This window comes from Lissotriton helveticus, chromosome 11 (genome assembly GCF_964261635.1).
Source record: "Lissotriton helveticus chromosome 11, aLisHel1.1, whole genome shotgun sequence".
In the NCBI taxonomy this organism is placed as follows: domain Eukaryota; kingdom Metazoa; phylum Chordata; class Amphibia; order Caudata; family Salamandridae; genus Lissotriton; species Lissotriton helveticus.
The window spans coordinates 375,867,149-375,884,014 of NC_136072.1; the positions used below are offsets into that span (position 1 = coordinate 375,867,149).

At 48.8% G+C, this 16,866-nt stretch overlaps 1 protein-coding gene across 1 annotated transcript in view; it reads left to right on the plus strand.

The window, feature by feature from the left end:
- The window catches only part of EPHB1 (EPH receptor B1), a 956,362-nt gene that overhangs the window by 238,224 nt on the left and 701,272 nt on the right, over positions 1-16,866 (plus strand). The window lies entirely within an intron of this gene.

Here is a 16,866-nt window from a genome sequence, read left to right on the forward strand (position 1 = left end):
GGAAGTGACAGGGTGATTCCTGGACTGCATGGGTACTACCATGGGAATTGAAGGAGCAAAGGAGAAGTGTGTAGGTGGTTAGAGGACTGCATGGGTAGTACACAGGGATTGTAGCAGTGCATGTGTCAGTGCCTGGTTCATTGCATGACTACATGGGTAGTGACTGGATGATTCGAGTACTGCGAGGAGAGTGCATGGTGAATGTATAAGTGCTTGGGTTTTGGCGCAGTGATTGGATAAGTACACAGTGTCGGCTGGTTGATTGGAGGACTGCATAGGTAGTACCAGGGAGATTACTGGACTGCATAGGTAGTCCTCAAAGGAATGCAGCAGTGCATGTGTTAGTGACTGGGCCATTGCATGGGTACATGGGTAGTGACCGGACGATTTGAGTGCTGCTAGGACAGTGCATGGTGATTTGTTTAACTGCTTGGGTTTTGGCGGAGTGAATGGATAAGTACATAGTGCTGGCTGGCTGATTGGAGGAGTGCATGGGTAGTGGCAGAGGGATTTCTGGAGTGCATGGGTACTACCTCGGTAATTGGAGGAGTGAATCAGTAGTGTGTAGGTGGTTAGAGGTCTGCATGGGAAGTGCTTAGGGGATTGTAGTTTTAGTGGAGTGATTGGATAAGTACATGGTGCTGGCTGGGTGATTGAAGGAGTGCATGGGTACTGACAGGGCGATGGCTGGACTGCATGGGTAGTGCTCAGGGTATTACAGCAGTGCATGAGTTAGTGCATGGGTCATTACATGAGCGCATGGGTACCAACTGGATGATTAGAATACTGCAAGGAGAGCGCATGGTGAATTTATAAGTGCTTGGGTTTTGGCGGAGTGATTGGATAAGTACACACATGTCACATCAGTCCCAGCCCCTCCTTTCACCACTGTACAAATGCACCCCTGGTAGATTTTAAGTTAGGGGGATTAATTCCCCTTGAATCCTGAGGGTCCCTGGGGTCCAACTAGCCCACCAGGCACCTCCAGTAAGCGCCACAGGGCCGGGTTGCAGAGAGGTGGTTTCAGGCCACACCCCTTTTTACACCTCTCTGCAACGCAGCTGTGTGGCGCGGGAGCCAGCATTGCTTTTCCACTGCTGACATGCAGCTCCCCGTGTTGAAAAGCAATTCTGCTTTGGATTTTGGAAGAGATAGCAGGTTTCCCAATCCAAAGCAAGTTTGCTATGACAGGGCAGAAGCCATGCTCCCGCCCTGTCAGAGCAAACAGCAGTGTCCCGGGGTAGGCACCCCTGGACACTGCAGGAGCCGGCCCTGGTGGATGGTGGTCCCCAGGGCCATCAAAAGCTCCAGGGGGCGGCCCCTCCCAACGTTTGCAAAGCCCCAGTGAGGTGGTGGTCCCCGGGACTCGGGTGCCTGGATTTTTAATACCATGGATTTTTAATACTAATATTTTATTATTATGGTAGTTCCATCCGAATATCATGTTTTTTGCGATTATAAATCTATTATTGTAGCAATCCTACAGTAATGCCTTGTTTTTCTCATATTATATTTTGAGGTCTCGCAAGAGCCAGCGCATGTGCTGGTCTGGCGAGACATTTAGTAGCTGGCCTTTTGAAGTGCTACCAAAAGGCTTTCTCCGGCCACCAGCGAGCGGTTACGCTCGCGGGCGCGTGCTTATGAGCACAGGCGCCATCTCGTGGGCACCCTTACAGCTGCGATTTATGGCCGCGCTGCAATGCTTGTTTTTAAGAATTATTGCATGTACTGGATTAACTAAAGGACTCCGTAAGTAAGTTCTTTCCCGTGTGAAACTGCAATGCTGAAATCTAGTGGCCAGTTTTCGGTAGTGTAATGTGAACAGTTCGAGTAATTTTGTCCGATTCTTGAGGAGGTTTTAAATAGGCTTTCAATTTATGTTTCATACTAAAAGGTGCTACTAATCTCACAAAAAATTATTTTCCTTTTATCGACCCCAGGAAATTAACAATTCTACAACTGATCACTGACATTCAAATCTGTGGTTTCAGGAGTACAGCCAGAGACCACTATTAATCTAAGCCACTTGCAGTAAAGTGTAGATACGTAGCTGATGCAGAGATTGTAAATCTAATATACAGAAACACTATGGGCTAGAAACAGCCTCCATTCTTAAGAAATGTAACTTCCTATCCCTTGGTGCTCGAAGTAGAATCACAAAGTACATTTGTTTACAACACAAAATCTACAAAAATATTCAATAGAATACTATGCCCCTGGATACTCAAAAGAGACGTTTAAAATATGTAGCATTGTGGCTACAATAACAGAAACAAAATGTATTTTTAGTAGAAATAAACAAGTTTAATCGATGACCTTCTAACCGGTATTTCCGGTCGATTCCCAGTCTAAGAACATGCGGCAAGGATGTCGCTTTTGGAACACCATGTTCCTATCTCTGTTCTGTAGCTGTCACTGACTATTGAATCAATTCAAACAACTGCTCGTGAACATTAGTTTACCCACTGTAAGCCGAGGAGTTGAAACAGAGCCCAGAATCTGGACTCTGGGAGATAGGTGGTAACACATGTGGAGATTAGTAGAATGTCTCTCATCACGACCCTCAAGGACAGGGAAAACATACTTTAAACTTTCTTGAACAATCACTAAACTGGTCACCTGTTTAAGTCAAGGTTTATTTTTTAATTCTCTGTATGTAAATCGCTCAGATACCTGATATTCTTGGGTCGAGTTTGCACGATATAAAACTCTATATAACACTCAAACCCCCCACCAAAAAAAAAGCATTGGCATAGCCAATAGGTCCCGCTTTTGGGACGTTATAAGTATTTTGTTATGCAGCATAATATCCTTGGTGCAACAACATCAACTGTTGCATGGCTAAACACATAAGGTCCCAAAGGCGAGACCTATTGGCTATGACAATGCTTGTTTTTGTGGCAATCATATGGAATTGCTCTGAATTTATCACATTGTTGTCTTACCATTGTGGCATTACATCGGGAATACCCTGAAATGGCCACATTGTTGCCTTATTACGACCATATTTGCTCTCTGTATGTGCTACACCACGATTGTGTATGTCTGGGATTTCTCTGTCCTCTATGCCCCTTGCAGCTGAAATAGATTTGCATGGCACACCAATGAAATTTATGTGGCAGATCTCCAGAGCTGCACATAAATGGTCTGGCATGCACGGGTATTTATTACAAAGTTACTAAGCACTGACTACGTCAATGCCCCCAGCATTACTACATTATAACATACTATCCAATTCATCCGTGCAATTGAGATCCCATGGCTATTTTCCAGGGGCCTATTCATGATAATGTTCTGTGTCAAAGCATGAAAGCGTCTCTACGGGGGAGTGGGATTCAACTTTGTGATGATGAGCAATAATTCACAAAAACTGCAAAATAATGACTAGCTTTGATATGAAAAAGCATTTTACAAGAGGGAGGACATTATCACGACTGCAAGCATTGTGACTCATTCCTGGATCACTCAAAACCCCTTCCTTGAAGTCAGTAAAGTAAGATAGAGTAGGATCCAGTTCTGTCCAGAAGACGAAACACTGCTACATCCAGCGGAAGGACACAAGGGCTGTCAATCCAATTGAGCTGATCCCTTCTTAGTTTGCACCACCATTCGGGTAGTTGGGTGGCTACTTGGCGGGCATGCCAACATCTGCTTGTCTCTGACTTCCTTCCATGGCCTACAGACCTCATTTGGAGCTGGGTGGCAGAAAGTGAAACTCTTAAGGAATGCCCACATTAGCTGTCTGGTAGGTGAAAGTATATTTTGGTCCATACCAAATTTTTGCAGTGAGCTTAGAGCCTGCCCACTACTTATCATTGTTTGGCTTTATTGTCACTCTGACTTGCTTGGTTCTTAATAAATGGCTTGCTTTCCTCTTCTTATGTTTGTACCCTCCTCTGGGGCATAGACTCTTCACCATCCTCTTGATTGGCTTACTTGTAGTCTTCCATTGCTCACCTTTAGGGAACTGTATTTTTTTCTTTTTCATTAAGTATTACATAAAAGTGAATGTGTTTTCTTGCTCTCTCTCTCTTCTTAGCCTGCCTCAAACACCAACCTCCCATTGCTTCCACTTCACCTACCCCCACACACTCCACTGTTTTCATAAAATGTAACTTTTTTTGGAGACCCTGAAGCTGCCATGTTGTCTCATTTCAATTTGTATGGTGCAGATTATCATTCATCAGGGTATCCAGGCCATTTGCTGCTGAGCAGCTCTGCACTCCAGCACTTTCCCACTCCACCTTTGCTCTCTTGCGCTCACCTGCTACTCTGTTGTTTCATTTACTACCTACCCCACCCAATCCTCAGTGGATCACACATCCCTCGCAATCAGTTGAATATTTTTTTGAATCTACATTTGTTGGGGGCACCCAGCAGCTGCCATTTGGTGCCGGCTACTGCGTTGCCCAAAAAGCATTTTGTGGCAATTAAATTTCATTTCCCCCACCATCTTAGAGCACTAAATTTAAAAAAAGAACATGGCGCCTGGATCATTCCATAGGTGCATTTGTGTATGGTGTCACCACGCATAAATGAGCCTTTAGGATAGTAAATGCTGTAGCCCCTTTTTTTTTTCTTTACAGATGCTGCACAGCATTGGCAAAAGGTATTTGCAAAACCAATAGGTCAACATGGCAAGAACTATGGCTTGTGCTTGTTTTTTGAGTCAGAAAACATTGCCACGAATGCAAGATGACTTTTTTCTAACAAAGATGGACAAAGTGCTAAGAGAGTCGTTTTTGTGCCAGTGTTTTTCCGCAAACAAATAGGATGCATTACAATATAAATACTAGCAATCAGAAGGGGGCAATTCTTGCCGGCTTCTGCTCAACAAACAAAGGAGCAGTTTATTATGATCTGTAAAATGTAAAGTATGTTTTCAAATTTTATTAAGACCCGTTTCTGGAATGTTATTGTGAGTTCCATTTGCTGAGTTCCATATCAGTAGCTCGTTGAAACTGGCTGTTGGTGGGTGCACTGGTGCTATCGCCACAATAAACCTGGTTACAACTCTGCGTTTGTTATCTCTGTGGTGTCTGCACACAACATATTTCTAAGATATCACCTTAAATAGCGAATCAAGCACCTCAAAATTCCGCCCAGGTGCTTCATAGAACGGCTGAATGCCAAAGGGGACGGAGGAGACACACAGCATTTCTGATGTATGTACACAACCAAGCCGCTGCCATCGCAGACATGGTCAGACACAACACAGTTCAAAGATATGCATCAATCCCCTGTTCAGAGCAATGAGAAATGTGTGTATCCAGAGTTGACGATGTATAAACCTCCATAAACACGCTTAAGCAAAATTATTTATAAGACATGGTTACACCTAAGTCTCATTATTAAGAATCCATGTCCACAGGATGAGACATCCCTTCCTGCCTCTCCTATACTTCGGCCCCTTCTCAAGGAGTCCTGCCATCTGGACATTCCTAGGTAAGGCCAGCCATAAACAATTACCTCTTCTTATTGGACCAATTATGGCTAGCTAGTACCTTTGACCCCTGCTCCACTGCAACCTACAATATAAGAGCTCATCATGTGCCTCACCAAGCATACCACACTTTCAAACCCATCTACAACATCCAGACATAGATCAGAAAACACTCACACAGCATCCTCCCAAAACATACACCCAACATCATACAAACCCACGAACCACCACACATACTCAATTTATATTATGCGCTCTCCATCTCCATGCTCCCTACATCAATGGCCCTTATCACAATCACAAAATGTATGCTCTCTTCCTCTCAGAAACATGGCTCATTGTGATCATAAGGGAGGAGGCCTCACCATCATCCATACGTCCCTTTGTAGTGCACCATAGGCAAGCAAGGAATAGTTAACTCTATGGAGCTCCTCACAGGGCACTTTCCACTCTCCACAACTTAATGTGCCACCTACCACCTATCTATATGCCTCATTGACAGAACATGTACTTCACAGAAAAAGTCTCTGACCTCTTCTCCACCTCAAGCAGTCGACATACTAACAATACTATCCTCAATGCCTTCAACCTCCCGATCAATGCCAGCATGGAAAAAACAAGACTCTCCTCAACCTCATTGACAAACTGAATATTGTACAGCATGTCATCCAATCTCTACACTCCAATGGCCACGTCCTGTACATTGTCTTCTTGACATCACAAATCATCCAGTAAAATTCTCCAATACCCTTAAACTAGACTGACCATCTCATCATCCCCATCAATTTTCATTGTTCAACCAGAACATTGTGGTAAACCCAAAACATAATCCGTATACGACTTCTCCAGTGACAACTTAAAGTCCAAACTCATATCTCGCCCTGCCACTTCAACATCTGATATCATTCTCCTTCTAAATGATTATAATTCGCTTATGGAAAACCATGCGAGTATCTATTCTCCTGCTAAAACACAAATTTGCAAGATATAACCTTCATCACTCCAAATACCTTGCCGACAATAAAAGCTCCATCTGAAGAAAGAAAAGAAAATGGAAGAAACACAGAATGTAGACTACCCTGCAGTGATGAAGTCCCTTAATGTAACCTGCAGACAACACATAACATCAGCCAAAGCCAACTACTATACCAATAACATCAATGAGACTGTGAATAGAAGCAGAACACTTTCAAAACAATCAAGCACCATAACACCCCCTGCTTTACCCTACTATTACACAATTCACAGACAAGTGCAATAACATCAACCACTTCAATGACAAAAATATAGATGATCCAACAGTACATCAGCGACATTCAACCTGGCTCTCATCTGAGGCTCTCTCCTCTGCACTATATCCCACAATGGTCTTCCTTCAATTATCTGCCTCTCAAAGACCTGCTGACATACTTAACTTCTTGAAAATCACTACCTGTGAAGATGACGTATTACTTACCTTCACCCTTCATCAAAGCCCTCTCTGGAAAAGTTATGTCACACCTACTCACCATAATCAATTACTCACTCATCCAAGGCATCTTCCCTGAAGCTCCCAAGACAAACCCCATCCTTCCACTGGCTAAATGAAATGAACACGGATAGATCCAATCTGTAACTTACACCTAATAAAAAAAGTCTCTCGGATTTATCCTGAACACCAAACACACCTTCAAAAAACACATCACCAGGAAAACTAAGCCAGCGTGGCACCGGCTCTCCCACTAAAGATAAAGAAACCATTTCGCCCAGAAAGTGATCTCAGACATGCTGTTCATGCCCCTTTACTCTTGAATCTGGATGGTGGCAATGCCATTCTCCAGGGCTCCCAGACTCCACAATAGCCCCCCTTTAAGGGCACCCTACAAGCAGCAGCATACCACATCAAATACACACATGCTCTCTCCCTCTCTCTCTCTCACACACACACACAAACACACAATTATTGTTTTCAGTTTCTATTTGATATGAACTATGGTCTTTTAAAAATTTGGAAAAATCAGCTTACACAATTGTGCACCATGAAAAACTCAAAGGGACTGTGTTGTTCCAATGGTTATGGAAAATGTTGTCTTCTTGTCTGCTTGTTTTGTGTCTGTGTGCCTATTGCATGGATATGTGTGTCAATCTTTGATTGTTAAACCTCTTTGGAAAACATTTGTTTTTGACTCAAAGACACTGTTATATTGAGTCTTAGTCCTAAATGTATTAATTGCTTTGTTTTAATTTCTGAATGAAAGAGTAAAAGTCTCAGTGATGACTGCATGATCACAGCTTCAGTCTGTGCATGAGAGATAGAGATTGTGAATGTGTGTGTCTGAGTGAGTGAGAGAGAGTGAACAGAGAATTGAGGAAAGAAAAGTTGGAATTCCAAAGTAGTTCAAGATTCTCCCAAACAGTAATTTATTTTATGTGTAGAAAAATAAGAATTATCGCATGTATCCACAGAATTGCCATAGAAGGACTAATACGGTTTCCGTAGTGAGTAGAATATTTACAAGGCGTGTGTATCTGTTAATTTTCTAGCATTTTAAACATTAGACTATTAAGATATAACACCATTTTATATTGCCTTTCTGTGTGTTTTTTTTTTTTTTTTTAAATCTCTTTATTCGCATCAGGTCGGTACACATAAGCATACAGTCACATAGCGTGTGGAGAAAATCAGCGACATCATGAACAGGAATACAAAATGAATCGTAGTTAAGTGTGACCAACCATATGATGAGCAGTGCAACACATTCTAAAAAACTCCATTTTCCGTTTTCTAGTTCTGTCAGTAATATGCACATGTACAAAGACGATGCAAAGAAGAACAGCTATCCCACCCCAACTGGTACTAGAGAGCTCGCCGCCTGTGACTGCGCAGCCTGGGTCAGCTTGCTAATGTACTGTCTGTATGGGCCCCAGATGTCGACAGGGCGCGAGGCGGTTGGGAACTGCGCGGAGTATTCCACATTGTTTAATTTGCACTGGGCCAGACTGCGGAGCCATGTTTTTGAGGTGGGAATGTGTTCAGAACCCCAGAGCATAGCAATCTCCCTCTTTGCAAGCAGAAAACCAATGGCAGCAAGTTTCCTCGTGGTGCGGGGAAAGTCAACAACATACCCCATCAGTGCAATCTCAGGTATGGGACTCAGGACGCACTCTAAAATGTTACCCAGTATGAGGTGTACCTGCACCCAGTAGTCCTGCAGGTAGGGACACGTCCATGCAAGGTGGGCAAAGTCAGCGTGTGGGGCTTTGCATTTGGGACAGTGATGTGGCCTTGACGGGTCAAGTCTGTGAGCCAAGGCCGGTGTGAAGTACAGCCGCCGCAAGAACTTAAAATGTATTAGTTTGTGCCTGCTGTTGATGGAGACATCCTTGATGGCCTGGCAGCAAGCGGACCATTGGTCATCAGTGATGGCTCCGCCCAGATCAGCCTCCCATGCTGCACGTACTCGGGCGTCTGAGGCAGGAAGTGCCGCCACACATAATTTGTACAGCTTAGACACAACATGCGCACCATTGGGGGACTGTATCAAGAAGGTCAGGGCCTCCAATTCTTCGGGAGGAAGCGGGAAAGAGGGAAACTGTGCTCTGAGCATGGACCTCAACCGGGTAAGAACGAATGAGTCCATGAACGTCCGTTCGGTAAAACGGTGGTCTTCGGAAACCGAAAAGACGTGTCCTTCCGGGAACAAATCCCCCATGGTGCGAAGCTGGTATTTGGAAAGAGTACGACAGACCACAGTTTCAGAAGTGATAGGGAGCCAGTGGGGGTTCGGAAGTGGGAGAGCCGGTGAATATAACACGTCCCTCCGGAGCAGTCGACGCAGCTGCAGCCAAGCCCAGGAAGTAGTGGAGGCAGTCTGGATATCCTGAGGGTCACGGGGCAGGCCTCTGGGCAGTAGCATCTTGAGGGGAACAGGCCACGCTAGGTCCGCCTCCGGTCTCAGATGAGGTATCCGGGCGTCAGGATGAAACCAGGGGTGTGCGTAAGCGCACTGAGCAACAAGATAGTAAAGGTAAAAGTCTGGAACCCCAAAACCGCCCCGTTCATAGGGCAGAGTCAGGATTCACCAGGAAACTCGTGGATTCTTGTCCCCCCAAACTAGTCGCAGCAACAAGGAGCGTAGCTGGGTGAAGAAAACCTTGGTTAGTGGAATCGGCATATTGTGGAACAGGTACAGGAAACGGGGAAGCACTACCATCTTTATGATAGCTATGCGTCCTGCCATGGAAAGAGGAAGGCGAAGCCAATGGGCGAGGTTATCTTCCAGAAAGTCCAAGGCCCGGCCGTAGTTCAGGCGGACCATGGAGACTGCATCCAGGTGTATGTGGATACCGAGATATTTCACCGAGTCCGCGTTCCAGTCGAGTGGGAATGGACATTCCCAACGTTCTGTGGCGGGCGTAAGAGGGAAAATATCAGACTTGCGCCAGTTGATACGGAGGCCCGAGTACTCCCCAAACCGGGTTATCTCGTGGAGAAGGGGTTCCAGGTTCGTTTCAGGGGACCGGACATAGAGTATGGTATCGTCCGCATATAGAGAGATGAGGAGCGGGCCAGTACGAAACTGGAGGCCACGATGCAAATGCTGTTCTTGAAAGTGACGAACCAATGGGTCCATGGCTAGGATATACAACAGCGGGGAAAGAGGGCAGCCCTGTCGGGTGCCCCTCAAGAGCAAGAAGCTATCAGAGATGGTGCCATTAAGGCGCAATCGCGCCCTAGGGGCGGTATAGAGCAGTTCTACAGTGGCGATGAACATTGCGGGCATGCCCATCCGTCGCATGACGGACAGAAAGAAAGGCCATTCCAGGGAGTCAAAGGCCTTCTCGGCGTCCAAAAACACCGCCGCCGCCGGGGTGCCAGGGTCTATTCTGTGCAGGACAGAAAAAAGAGTTCTAAGATTAAAGGAGGTGGAGCGGTGGGGGACGAATCCGGATTGGGCAGGGGAAATAATCTGCTCCACCAGGAGCGATAAGCGGATTGCGAGGACCTTGGCCAAGATCTTGTAGTCAAGGTTTAGCAGCGATAGGGGCTTGTAAGAGCCACAGAGGGACGGGTCACGATCAGGCTTGGGCAGCAGCACGATCACCGCTTCTCGAAGTGTGGGAGGCAAGACGCCGGTTTCCAATGCCTCCGAGTACACCTCCATCAGGTGGGGCACCAGCTCGTCTTTGAACTCCTTATAGAAGTCGGCCGAAAAGCCGTCCAGTCCAGGAGCAGAGGAGCCCTTCAAGGCGTCGATAGCCTCAATAACATACTCGGGTGTGATGGGATCGGCAAGGAAATCCTGCATGCCCTTCTCCAGAAACACCATGGCTATCTCATCAATGTAGGGGCCAGGGTCACGACGGTCTGCAGGCAAGGAGGAGGTGTACAGTGTTTTATAGTAGGACAGGAATGTAGCGCATATGGAAGGGGTGGTCTGGTGGCGAACGCCAGAGTCATCAACCAAGTCAGTTATGTAGGAGGCCTGCCGGGGGGGGGGCGCAGTAGCTGTGCTAGGAGCCTACCAGGTCGGTCACCCTCCCCGTGTTGTCTAGCTGAGTGTTGCGTATGCAAGAAGTTCAATTCCCTGTCTGCGGCGTCCCTGAAGTCTTGCAGCAGGCCCAGACGCTTGGTCTCCCAAGCGCCATCAGGGTCAGGGAGTCCGGAACTATCCAACACGGCAATGTCTGCCTCAATACGAGTCATAGTGGCTCGGATCTCGCGTAAGGACCCAACATATTTCGTGATGCACACCCCCCGGATGGTGGCCTTGAAACCCTCCCACAATGTGGCCCATGTGTCAACAGTGCCCGTGTTAAGCTCAAAATAGTCTCCTATCGCCTTGCGAATGTCTTCCTTAAAAACTGGGTCAGCCAATGCCTTGCCAGGGAAGCGCCATTGCCTCTCGTACCCTCCCAGTCTAGGAACCAGTAGAGTCAAAAGTATAGGAGAGTGATCTGAAAAGGTACGTGGGAGTGTAGAGTGTGCATCCACCCAACCAACCACACCCGGGGAGAGAAGCCAATAGTCGATCCTAGTGCTAGTATTATGATATCCAGAATGATGCGTGTAAGCGGGCGAGTGGGGGTGAAGCCGGGCTTCGACATCAATAAGGGGATAGTGTGCACACATGGTTGAGAGCACAGCACGGGAGCGAGGTTTGCAATCCGGTGATGTAGAGGTGCTATCCCGTGCAGGGTCCATCAACAAGTTAAAATCCCCACCCACCACCAACATGTCAGTGTCGATGCGTAGCAAAACATCATGGAGACCCTGGAGCATGGCAGGGGAGTCAGTGTTGGGCCCATACGCTCCAACAAAAGTAATCTTAAAGCCGAGAAGCGCCCCAGTGACCACTACATATCTACCCTCCTTATCAAGAACGCTATCAGAGTGCACAAAGGGGACCCGCCGGTGCACCAAAATGGCTACCCCTCGCGCATACCTACTGTAGTTAGCGAAGAACCTGTGTACGCCCCAGCCCTTGGCAACCATAGCGGAATCAGCCGGTCCCAGGTGTGTCTCCTGGAGGAACAACACATCTACTCCATGTCGAGCTGCATAGTTCAGGACCTGTTTCCTTTTCCTAGTGTCGTTGAGTCCCCGAACATTCCATGACATCAGAACCAGTTTGGAAGGACCGGGCTGCTGACCTACTCTAGCCATGCAAAACCGTACAGGACATCAGTGAACAATCTCGTGTGTATCCGCCGCCGCCCCCCGCAAAATAGGCATCTCTCAGAACGAAAAACAAAACATGCACAGGAACATTCCAACTAATGCATGAAACATCCCCCCCCACCCACCCACCACCCAGCCTCACGTGAACTCCCCGGAGGCACCACCCAGCCCAAAAAACAATACCAACAGCAGTATAAAGAAGCAGGAGTCCAATGTAAGTCCTGCAAAAAAGAAACACTCTCAGACAAGAGCACCAAGCGGCTCGCGCCATGGGGGGAGGCAACGCTCCGCCGGGCAGACGTAACATTCAGGTCGACATTCAAATCGTATCAGCGTGTAAGAGCCCTGCCAGGAGATTCAAATAGGTAGCAGTGCAGTGCATTAGTGAGTGGCCTAGAGAAGGGGAGACAGGAGTCAGCCCTGACCGCTCTCAGCAAAAAGGTCGGCGCTAGCCTGCGAGTTCATGTTCGGTGGGGATTGCTGCGCAGTGTCCGAGGACCGTGGCGACCCTCTATTTTTATAGGCTAGGCAGAACTCCTGTGCCTCAGTGGGAGAGTCAAATATGCGGAACCTGCCATCGACGTTCACCCTCAGTCTGGCAGGGTACAGCATGCCATAGCGCAGTCCCAGTTTACGCAGCGAGGCCTTGACGCCAGTGTATTTGCGACGGGCATCCTGCACCATCATCGTGAAATCTGGAAAGAAAGAAAGCACCCCACCCTGCCATTTCACTTCGCCCGCCTCACGAGCGGCTTTCAGGGCGGCATCCCTGTCCCTAAAGTTCATGAGTCTGGCAATGATGGGGCGAGGTGGCAGCCCTGGGGCGGGCCGAGGACCCAAGGATCTATGTGCCCGTTCCACCACGAAGCCAGCTGTGAAAGTGTCTCTGCCGAACAATTCAATCAGGAGCTGTTCCACAAAAGTGTCAAAGCGGCCAGTGGCCGTCGTCTCCGCCACACCAATAATGCGAATGTTATTGCGCCTGCTACGCGCTTCCAAATCCTCGTTCTTAATGGCCACATCCTTAAGGATCTTCTCCACCCTCTCCAGTCGTTTCAGCGTGGAAGCAGCGCCCTCCTCCAGGTCAGAGACTCGGGATTCAGCCACATCCAGACGCCTATCGTGAGACTGGATTTTCGCGCCCATCTCGGCCATCTTCTGATCAAGGGCATCAAAGCGGGAGTCAATGGCTTTGAACCCCGCACGCATCTCGCCAAGCATCTCAGCCACCATACCCGCCATGTCCGCCAATGGCGCAGGGCTAGCCGAAGCAGCAGGTCGGGTAGGCTGGTTGTCGGTCGAGCAGATGGGGGGTTTATCGAAGCTGAGCTTCTTCTGCGTGGGGTCCTTCCGTCGCGTTGTAGCCGGTGGGCCCATCCCGCCTCCAGCCGCTCGTGAGGATGAGGGATCGACAGCAGTAGCAAAGGTGTGGGCAGCGCTGGGGACAGGCGCGTGTTGATGGTGAAACACAGCGGTGGGGGCGAGAATGCAGAGCCCCCACTAGACGGAGATACGCGGGGCCGCCTGAGAGACCCCCGAGAGACCCCCCCGCGCACCCCCCGCCAACCCCCAACCGCACCTCGGGCCAGCCGCCCGCCGCCCCCGCCCGTCACCACCCAGCCCAGGCAGGCCCAAAAAATCGAGGCCCCGGCTCCCGAGGCCGGACCAGGCCCAAAGGACTGGATCAGCACCGGGGGCCAAAAACCCCCACCAAAGGAGCCCACCCGGGACCAGTAACGGACCGGGGAGGGCACAACAGCGGCCCGAATGCCAAGGGGGGGACGTGGGAACCCGAGGGAGACTCACCAGGCGCTCCGGCGCGACAGGGCTCACGTCCGGCGGGACCCGACAGGCCCCACCGCCCCTCCGCGATCCTCAGCGTCCACGCCGTCCCCCGGTCTCAGGCAGCAGCCATCAGCACACCACGGCCTCCGGGGACAGAAGCAGGCATTTTTCGACCCCAGGCATAGTCGGATCACATGTGAATGTCGCCTTTTTCCAGCCCGTCCGGCGGAGCTCTACAATCAGGCGGCCATTGCGATCGCCTGCGTAGCCACGCCCCGCCTTTCTGTGTGTTTAATGCTATTTGCTCTACGAATGGATTGGCTGGGGTTTCCACGCTCACTTCCTGGTTGAGTTCTGCACCGTTCTGTATCTGAGCAGGAAGAAGGCTTGTCTCCCCCTGTCGGACAGTGTCACGCGCTCCCAGACCATATCCGGAAGAGTTCACTGTGCTGCCCATCTCCATCAAGGGGTGGCAGCCAGGGCTTTCCAATGAAAGGAGAAGTTGGGTCAGGCATGCTGGGAACAACAAACCTCAGGTGCTGAAAGCCTGGCCGGGGTGCACTGCCCTTTGGCACATGGAGTTTCGTTGTCCTTGTTCTTTTATCCTTTCTTCTCTTCTGAAGGCGTCATGCGGTGCTCTCGGCTCGTTACTCTCACCTGCTCGCGATACGCTTTGAAGGGACTGTACAATATAAAGAAAAAAACCTGTTCTCTTTTCCGTCCTTGTATTGCTAATAATCACTACCATGCCCTAGTCATGGCCGTTCCCACCCTTCTTAGACACCTTATAGATCTATACAACATAACATAACATGTCAGTCTAGAATGCTGTTTGTTTGATGATTTCACCTTGGGTTTTGTGTTGTATTGTGGCACTCACCTGACTGAGTTCTTAGATCAATTTTAGGGAATGGTAAATGTTCCCGGAATAAATAAATCGAGATGGTGTGGCAGGAGCTTCTCCCTTTGTGCTAGAAAACTCTAGAACGTTCTGTCTCCAAACCTGCGCTCTCAATCCAATCTGTTACTTTTTAGGAAGTTACTAAAAACTTGGCTTCTTTTAGGGACCCATAACTACTGTTATCGAGTTCGTCCTAGTCTCTGGCAGTTCATTTTGGTACAATGCTAGCGCTAAGACGCCTTTGGGTAATCACGAGCTATATAAAACCTAATTATATTACATTATTCATCACATCGCCCCTTTACAATCCATGGAGCGCCTGTCCATCAGCCGCAGCTAGGTGTGAAAATAAGAAATTCTCTATTTGAGGATGCGAAGATCTTGAAGCCTATAGCCTATGCTGATGGTTAGAAATGCGCCACACTCCACTGTTTCCAGTGTCCCACAGTAATTTGGGCAATCGTCGGTATCGATCATCTTTCTCCGCACAAGCTTCATAAATCTGGAGTGTAGAATATTACTGGGCAGAAAAGTTACCTTGCTTAGCGCAACTGATCAGTACATGTGGGCCTAGACTATTAAAAAGTATTGCCCCCCTCACATTTGTGTTTTCCTCAGCATGATGGGCATGCCCAGGCTGGGGTTCCTGGGCTCACCATGCCACAGGACACAAGCTGTAATTTATAGTTATACTGAAAATTTGACCTGAATCCCGCTGCCCTGGACTGTTGAACACAACTACATTGAGATAGTTTCATTATATGACGCATCACAGAGGTGCTGGAAGGGACAGTAGCAAGGCTGAAATTGTCAAGAACCATGACATTGGTCCTCGAGGGGCTGAAAATAGTAAGAGTACTGATAAACTATGGATTAATTGGACAGGTTCAATTCACTTTATTAGAAGTCATACATGTGAAACACACAGCCATGATATATAATCTTAATTGGGCGTAGGGATATGCCGATTAAGGAAAGGACCCAGGAAAGCAAGATTTGGACTGAATGTGTGGAGGCTAATGTGTTCTAATGAAATGTGTTTAATTACATGAACTTTGTTAGTTTGGAAGATCTGTCTACCAGCAAAGGTGAAGGGAATTGAGCAGAACCAGAAGTGGAGAAGGCCCCAAAAAAACAGCAGGGGCCGTATTATGCATTGTGATTGTTTGCGCCCGGCGCACCTTTTAACCCCTTCACTGCGGCGGCTATTCCGCCGCAGTGCTAGGGGGCGGGAGGGGCCACGCGGCGCTCCGACGCTGCTGACGGAACCGCTCCGTCACGGTCCTCGGGTGGGCTGTGCTTGTGACGGAGCGGTTCCGTCACGGCCCCGCCCGCTCTTCAGAACGCTCAGCGCAGGCGTGGAATTCGCGCCGCGCAGGCGCGGCGAGCGGGCCGTGACGGAACCGCCCTGTCACCAGCACAGCCCACCCGTGGGCCGTGACGGAGCGGTTCCGTCAGCAGCATGGGAGGGGTTAAAAGGTGCGTCGGGCGCAAACAATCACAGTGCTCCCTATTATGTTGTATGCGCTGCCCCCTGGGCAGCTGCAAACTCGCATTCATGTGAAAACATGGAGCAGCCGCTCCGTGTTTTTTCAGTGCAGGCGGAAACCCGCCTGCACTTTTAAAGGGTTTAGAGATCCCCTTGCAGGCGGTGCAGCCAGTGACTGCACCAGCATGCAAGGGGATGTCTGGGTGGTCCATGGGACCCCTTTTACCCCCTGCGGAGGGATGCTCTCAGGAGGTGCACTGACAGTGCGGCACCTTTTAAATGGCGCACTGTCAGTGCGCCTCCTGAGGGCTGCTTTGACTCTGCGCCCTTGTCTGCAATACGGCGCAGGCGCAGAGTCAAAGGAATTCCCTCATTTGCATAGGGCACACCCCTATGCAAATGAGGGAACACCCTCTGAAGGTAGGGTTGGCGCTTTAAGTGAGACTGCCCTATCTGTATTATAGAAGGGAACGCACAAGCGTGCACCCCCTTCTATTATACCAAAGTACCTGAGAGGTGCGCAAAGCGGGCGAAAACGCCCGTTGCGCCTCTGGATCACTTATTGTAATACTGCCCCAGATCATTAG